Consider the following 7,525-nt stretch of genomic DNA (forward strand, 5'->3'; position numbering starts at 1 on the left):
GCACAAACACTAAACAAAACATAAAAACACATCTAAACAGAAAGTAGATGCAAGATTTATTACTAAACAGGAACAAAAGCAAAGAACATAAAGAAAAATTGGGTTTCCTCCCAACTAGCGCTATCGTTTAACGCCCCTAGCTAGGCATAAAAGCAAGGATAGACCTAACGAGTGCCATCTTTGGCACTTGATTCATAAGTAGCATGCATGATAGATTCATAAGGTAATCTGACTTTCTTTCTTGGAAAGTGCTCCATGCCTTTCTTTAAAGGAAATTGGAATCTAATGTTCCCTTCCTTCATATCAATAATCGTTCTAAGGAAAGGTCTACCAAGAATAATAGGGCAAGAAAGATTGCAATTTATATCAAGAACGATAAAATCTACGGGCACCAAATTTCTATTTGCAATAATAAGAACATCATTGATCCTTCCCATAGGTTTCACTAGAGGCTTCTCTCGAGAGCATAAGTATTATGGTGGGTGAACAATTTACTGTCAAGCAATTGATAGAAAAGTGAATAACTATGACGTTATCTAGGCATGATCATATATATAGGCATCACATCCAAAACAAGTAGACCGACTCCTGCCTGCATCTACTACTATTACTCCACACATCGACCGCTATCCAGCATGCATCTAGAGTATTAAGTTCATAAGAACAGAGTAACGCATTAAGCAAGATGATATGATGTAGAGGGATAAACTCATGCAATATGATATAAACCCCATCTTGTTATCCTCGATGGCAACAATACAATACGTGTCTTGCAACCCTTTCTGTCACTGGGTAAGAACACCGCAAGATTGAACCCAAAGCTAAGCACTTCTCCCATGGCAAGAAAGATCAATCTAGTAGGCCAAACCAAACCGATAATTCGAAGAGACTTGCAAAGATAACTCAATCATACATAAAAGAATTCAGAGAAGATTCAATTAATAACCATAGATAAATCTGATCATAAACTCACATTTCATCGAATCTTGACAAACACACCGCAAAAAGAGATTACATCGAATAGATCTCCACAAGAGAGGGGGAGAACATTGTATTGAGATCCAAAAAGAGAGAAGAAGCCATCTAGCTAATAACTATGGACCCGTAGGTCTGTGGTAAACTACTCACAACTCATAGGAGGGGCAAGGATGTTGATGTAGAGGCCCTCCGTGGTCGATTCCCCCTCCGGCAGAGTGCCGGCGAAGGCTCCAAGATGGGATCTCTCGGATACAGAAGGTTACGGTGGTCGAAATTGTGTTTCGTGGTGCCCCCAGATGTTTTCGGGGTCCGTAGGTATATATAGGAAGAAGAAGTACGTCGGTGGATGCCCGAGGGGCCCACGAGACAGGGGGCGCGCCCTACAGGGGGGGCGCCCTCCTATCTCGTGGGGCCCTCGGAGCTTTCTTGACTTGCACTCCAGGCTCTCCGGATCAGATTTGTTCCAAAAATAACGCTCCCAAAGGTTTCATTCCGTTTGGACTCCGTTTGATATTCCTTTTCTTCGAAATACTGAAATAGGCAAAAAAACAGCAATATGGGCTGGGCCTCTGGTTAGTAGTTTAGTCCCAAAAATGATATAAATATGTAGAATAAAGCCCATAAGCATCCAAAACAAGTAATATAATAGCATGGAAAAATTAAAAATTATAGATACGTTGGAGATGTATCACCGATCCTCCGTGCCGGATACTAGTCGGATGATCCCTGCGATCAAAAGTAATCGGGCAGGCCGACCAAGGGCTGAACTTGGGGTGATTGGGTCTACAGCGTATACGTCTTGGAGTGCACGCTTGCGCCTCCTTTTTCGTATATGAGTTGCGTAAATCATGTTAAATGTTTTGACCTCTGGTGGAATTTTTTTTTGTCCTGCAGTGTTCGGCTGGCGAGGCTCATCCTCGTCTTCACTTGGTGTCTCCCTCCTCTTGTGTTTGGCGTTTAGTATGCCGGCCTGCTTGAAGACCCAGCATTCTCCGTTTGGTGTGGTTTGCAGGTTTTTGGGGGTGCCATGAATCTAACATAATCTGTCTAGAATGTTGTTTAGGTTGGACGGTCCATCATTGTTGCCTTTAAATGGCTTTTTTCGTTGACCAGGTCGAGAGCCCCTGAATCCGGCGTTGATCGCCGTATTGTCTGGGTTGTCTTCATTGTTGCGACGCTCGATTTTATTGCGCCGCGGCTTCCCATTGCCATCCCTGACTTCGGATGTGCTTGGGTCGCTGGTGCCGCTGCGGGCCAACCAGCTGTCCTTGCCCGCGCAAAAGCGGGTCATAAGGCTTGTTAAAGCTGCTATTGTCCTTGGCTTTTCCTGGCCGAGGTGTCTGGCTAACCATTCGTCTCGGATACTGTGCTTGAAGGCCTCTAAGGCTTCAGCGTCCGGGCAATCGATGATTTGATTCTTCTTAGTGAGAAATCTGTTCCAGAGCTTACGGGCTGACTCTCCGGGTTGTTGGATTATGTGACTTAGATTGTCAGCGTCCGGAGGTCGGACATAGGTCCCTTGAATATTGGCCCTGAAAGCATCCTCAAGTTCCTCCCAACTTCCAATTGAGTTTTCGGGGAGGATTTTCAACCAATGCCGAGCTGGTCCTTTCAACTTGAGGTGCATGTATTTGATGGCGTGGAGATCATCTCCACGAGCCATGTGGGTACGAAGGATAAAGTCCTCAATCCAGACCCCAGGGTCTGTCATTTAGTTGTATTCCTATATATTCACGGGTTTAAATCCCTCTGGAAATTCATGATCCAGCACCTCATCGGTGAAGCACAGGGGATGCGCAGCACCCCTGTATTTGGATGTGTCGTGGCATGCTGTTGACGGCTGTTGTGTTCGGTGTTGATTCCGAGCTGGTATTCGATCGGTATGATCGTTTTGGTGGTTGTGATCCTGCGCCGGAGTCCGTTTTCTAGATCCGTAGATGGACCTGGCCACACCATTTTTTTGTTCAGGAGCTCACATAAATTGTGTGCTGACTTGTGTGTGGCATCATTAGCCGCCTTGTCGCGGCCACGGGGTGGTCGGTCTGGCTGATTGGTTGTATCATTTTTCAGCGGGATGGGCTCTATGGCCTCGTCGTCGAATTCGGGTAGCAGCTTGTGCTTTGGGTAGCTCTTTGTGTGGCGATCATCACCGTATTTCTCTTTAATGTCGAGCACTTTGTTCCATCTGCGGTTGAGCGTATCCTGCATGGCCTTAAGCCTTTGCTTCTGCTTCTTCAAGCTCCTCGCGGTGGCAATAAGCCTTCTATGGAGGTTGTCTTGTTCCAAGTGTTTTTCCGGGATGATGAGTGCATCATCGCCCGGACTGTTCTCCTCTCCGGAGACAGGTTGATGAGTTTTGCCCTCGGGATCGCCGTCATCGGACATCGGCTCCAGACTATGTTCACCGTCCCCTGGCTCATCCTGCTCCATCGCTGGGTCCATGGGGTCGTCATTTCCTTTGGAGTCGACTGGGGTGCTATTCTTTCTTGCGCTGTTATCATTGTTTTTGCTGTGGCGGGATTTAGAGCGGCGCCTACGTCGTCGCTTTGGTTTCTGCTCAAGGGGATTATCCTCCTTTGCATCCCTTCGTTCCTCGCTGTTGTTTTCTTTAGTTGTATCCACCATGTATATATCATATGATGAGGTGGCTGTCCAGCGCCCTGCGGGCGGTGGTTCTTGTTCCTCTTTGGCGTCATCGTCCATACTTTTGATGTCTTCAGAGTCGAAGTGAAGCATGTCGGTTAAGTCATCGACAGTGGCTATTAAGTGGGTGGTGGGTGGGGAATGAATTCCTTCGTCGTCCGCTTCCCACTCAAGCCGGACATAGTTCGGCCAAGAGTCTCCTGATAAAGAGAGAGACCTTAATGAGTTTAGCATGTCGCCCAAGGGTGAGTGCTGAAAGATATCCACGGAGGTAAACTCCATAATCGGTGCCCAATCAGATTCGATAGGCACGGACGCGCACGGTTTGGAACCTATGACCGGAGACGAATCCGAGGGTCCGATGACACAGATCTCTTTGGAAGTGAAGTCTGTGTTTGGCTCCAGCGCCAATGAATGTGCGGCCTCCGCGATGGGGTCCATCCACCCATCCTTGGATGGCGTGATCTGCTCCAGATTGAAGGCCGGGGCAGCCGCAGGTGCGATCTCTCGAACACCGTTCGATGGCAGATCTAAGTCATGCCCGTTGTTAGGCGCTCCTGACAAGGGCTCGAATCCGTCGAAGATAAAGTCTCCGCGGATGTCTGTGGTGTAGTTCAAGTTTCCAAACCTGACCAGATGGCCAGGGGCGTAGCTATCGATCTGCTCCAAACGGCCAAGCGAGTTGGCCCTCAGTATGATGCCACCGAATACGAAGATCTGTCCGGGGAGGAAAACCTCACCCTGGACCGCCTCATTGCTGATGATTGAAGGAGCCATCAAGCCTTATCGCGACGACACAGTGGAACTCTCAATGAAAGCACCAATGTCGGTGTCAAAACCGGCGGATCTCGGGTAGCGGGTCCCGAACTGTGCGTCTAAGGCTAATGGTAACAGGAGGCTGGGGACATGATGTTTACCCAGGTTCGGGCCCTCTCGATGGAGGTAATATCCTACTTCCTGCTTGATTGATCTTGATGATATGAGTATTACAAGAGTTGATCTACCACGAGATCGTAGAGGCTAAACCCTAGAAGCTAGCCTATGATATGATTGTTGTTGTCCTATGGACTAAACCCTCCAGTTTATATAGACACTGGAGGGGGCTAGGGTTACATAGAGTCGGTTACAGAGAAGGAGATCTACATATCCGGATTGCCAAGCTTGCCTTCCACACAAAGGAGAGTCCCACCTGGACACAGGACGAAGTCTTCAATCTTGTATCTTCATAGTCCAACAGTCCGGCCGAAGTATATAGTCCAGCTGTCCGAGACCCCCTAATCCAGGACTCCCTCAGCCCCCATTCCAGAGGTGCGTCGGACAACACATCTGGGGAGATTAAAACTCCCTCTTCCGAAGATGAAAGGGAAAGGGAAACTGACATCTCTTCTTCCCATGGCGAGAAGAGGATCACTTCCGAAGACCTGAATACAAAGGCTTCTAAGCGAGGGAAGATATCCCTATCAGGGGCTCTGGTCCGGGAGGTGATGTTGACATGTAGTATCTCCATAAAGACAGGCCCGCAGCTGAATCGTAAGTGAACATGGGTGTTCTAAACATATCCCCTTCTTTCTTGGTTGCTCGAGTAATATTTAAAATATATGTTTGCAGTCCGGCATGCAACCTTCCTCAACAGTCCTCCTCCTAGGGGGGTCTCCTTCTAGAGATGATGGAGAGTGAAACTCCTCCACAGATCTCCCTGCCCGATAAGGCAAACGACGTCGAGGTGTCATCCAAGAGCATCTCTCCCGATCAATAGATGGCGCGAGGGGCAGCAAAGACCGTGCCCGAAGATGACACTCCGGCCGCGCAGGGTTCGGGGTATGCGGCCCCTACAGGGAACTATAACAAAGGCCCCAGACTACTCAGCTTCCGAGGGATGACGCATTATGCTACGGATCCAGAGGCACCGGATACTGTGACAGACACGTTGCGGCACGCGTCCGTCTCAGAGGAACATCGTACCTTGATGGTTACGGTGGTTGAAAGGGTTCGGTCCACAAAAGGCGTATTGAATGAAGCCTTTATGAGCCTGCTCAGAGGCTTTGAGGTATGTAATGTAATTTTTTGTGTGTTATAAATGCAAAATGCACCTATGTATAGATAGTAGCCCCTGAGACTCTGGTTGACATCCAAAGGGAGGCGATCAGAGGATCAAGAAAATATATGCCCAGGAAATGATCTGACTAAATGAAACACATGCCATTACATCCGTGGCAACTGCCCAAGCTACAAAGGTAGCACATCTGAAGCAGAAAGTTGATGTACCAGATGATGACATCGCGCTTATTAACAGGCGGCTCGATGTGGCGCAAGGTATGTCTTTGGGCCCCTCAGTACATGCTAGTATTATGAAATCAGTGTGACACTGAGAATTTTATATGCATAACTTCAGATAGTGCCGCCGCAATTGAGACCCGAAGAGGGTTGAACTTGCCCGGGCCAAGGAGCAAGCCAGGATGAGTAATGCGGCTGCCGAAAAGGCGGCTGCTGAATTGAAGGCCGAAGAAGGTTGCCTGGCGCCAGTGTGAGTAGAGAATATCCACTATGGCGCAAGAGCTAAAGGATGCCGCTGGACGATGCGAACTGCTCGAAAAAGATAACCAAAACAAAAGTGGCTCATCTTAACAAGGCCTTACAAGAGGCGAGAGAAGCGCGGTCTGAGTCAAGAGCGGCTTGGGAGGAGATCCGACAAGCTGGGGAGATCGCGGCTGGTAAGCCCTTCTTATTGCAAACTAAATTTGGCGATCCAAAGTATGCCCCGCTTAATCAGGTGTGGAGTTCTCCAGATGCATTTTTGGACTTGCCGAAGAGTGTCTTCAATGCGACGCGGTTTTTCCAAGCGCAAGAAGGACACGTGACGGAAAAGCTTTTCTGGTCACAATTTAGCATGCCAAAGCATCCGTTGTTATTGAACAAACAAATGACCCTGTGGGCCGAGCTCCACAAGCTATCTGGATCTGCCATGAGGGACGTCGTAGTCAGGCTGTGGCCGACTGAGCCATTTCTGAATAGTTATTTCGGTTTGGTGCGGCGACTTGTTGATGCGGTACCGCGTATCGATGTTGTAAAGCAGTCAACATGCATAGAAGGTGCGCGGATGGCCCTTTCCCGTGTCAAGACATACTGGGCGAAGATGAAGGCCACCGATGTTGCAGCAAAAAGTCCACCCGAGGGCAAGGACTATCACGTGCCGGAACATTATTTTGAAGATGTCCTAGAGGGTGCCCGCTTAATAGAGGGTCAGTGCTCGAAATATATTATGTTCGAGTGAAGTTGTATTGAAATTGTAAAAACAATATTATGATATATTTAAGGCTATTTTTGGTACTTTTTCCTAAAAAGTTTTGGTGCCTCTTGTGCGGCCGTTTTTATATAATCTGAAAGTTTATCAGTCGTCGGCTTCAGCCCCTCTTGCGTATAACGCTGGGGTGTTCGGAAAAGCATTTGATCACTCTTGACCCAACGTCTTGGTCCATTAAGGAGGTGTCAATGCGGTGAACCAGGCAATCGGACTATAGGGCTTTAACACTTTCACTTAGCCATAGGAGTTTGACGGTGGGTCTAAGATATAGCCCCTGGTACGTATGCAGTTATCCGAATATGGTGTGTTTACATGCGTGACCACAAAAATGGTCCTTCATTAATGCGGAAGGAATCACGAAGATTCCGCTGAGTCATCGAGTGGTTGAACAGCTCTCGCCGCATCATGACAGTCAGTTTTCAGCTTTCTCTACTGAGTTGCTCATCCGGATGAACGAGGACACAATCGCAGTAGTTCTCCCTTTACTACCCTAGCCGATAGAGTGAAACGTAAGGTAGTAAGCACAGGAGTCGGGCAACCCAACTATTGACCAAATACATGATTCAGAGTTGATGCATATAAGGCCAAACTCGCGACGCCGAA

Source organism: Triticum aestivum, chromosome 2B (assembly GCF_018294505.1).
Source record: "Triticum aestivum cultivar Chinese Spring chromosome 2B, IWGSC CS RefSeq v2.1, whole genome shotgun sequence".
Taxonomy (NCBI): domain Eukaryota; kingdom Viridiplantae; phylum Streptophyta; class Magnoliopsida; order Poales; family Poaceae; genus Triticum; species Triticum aestivum.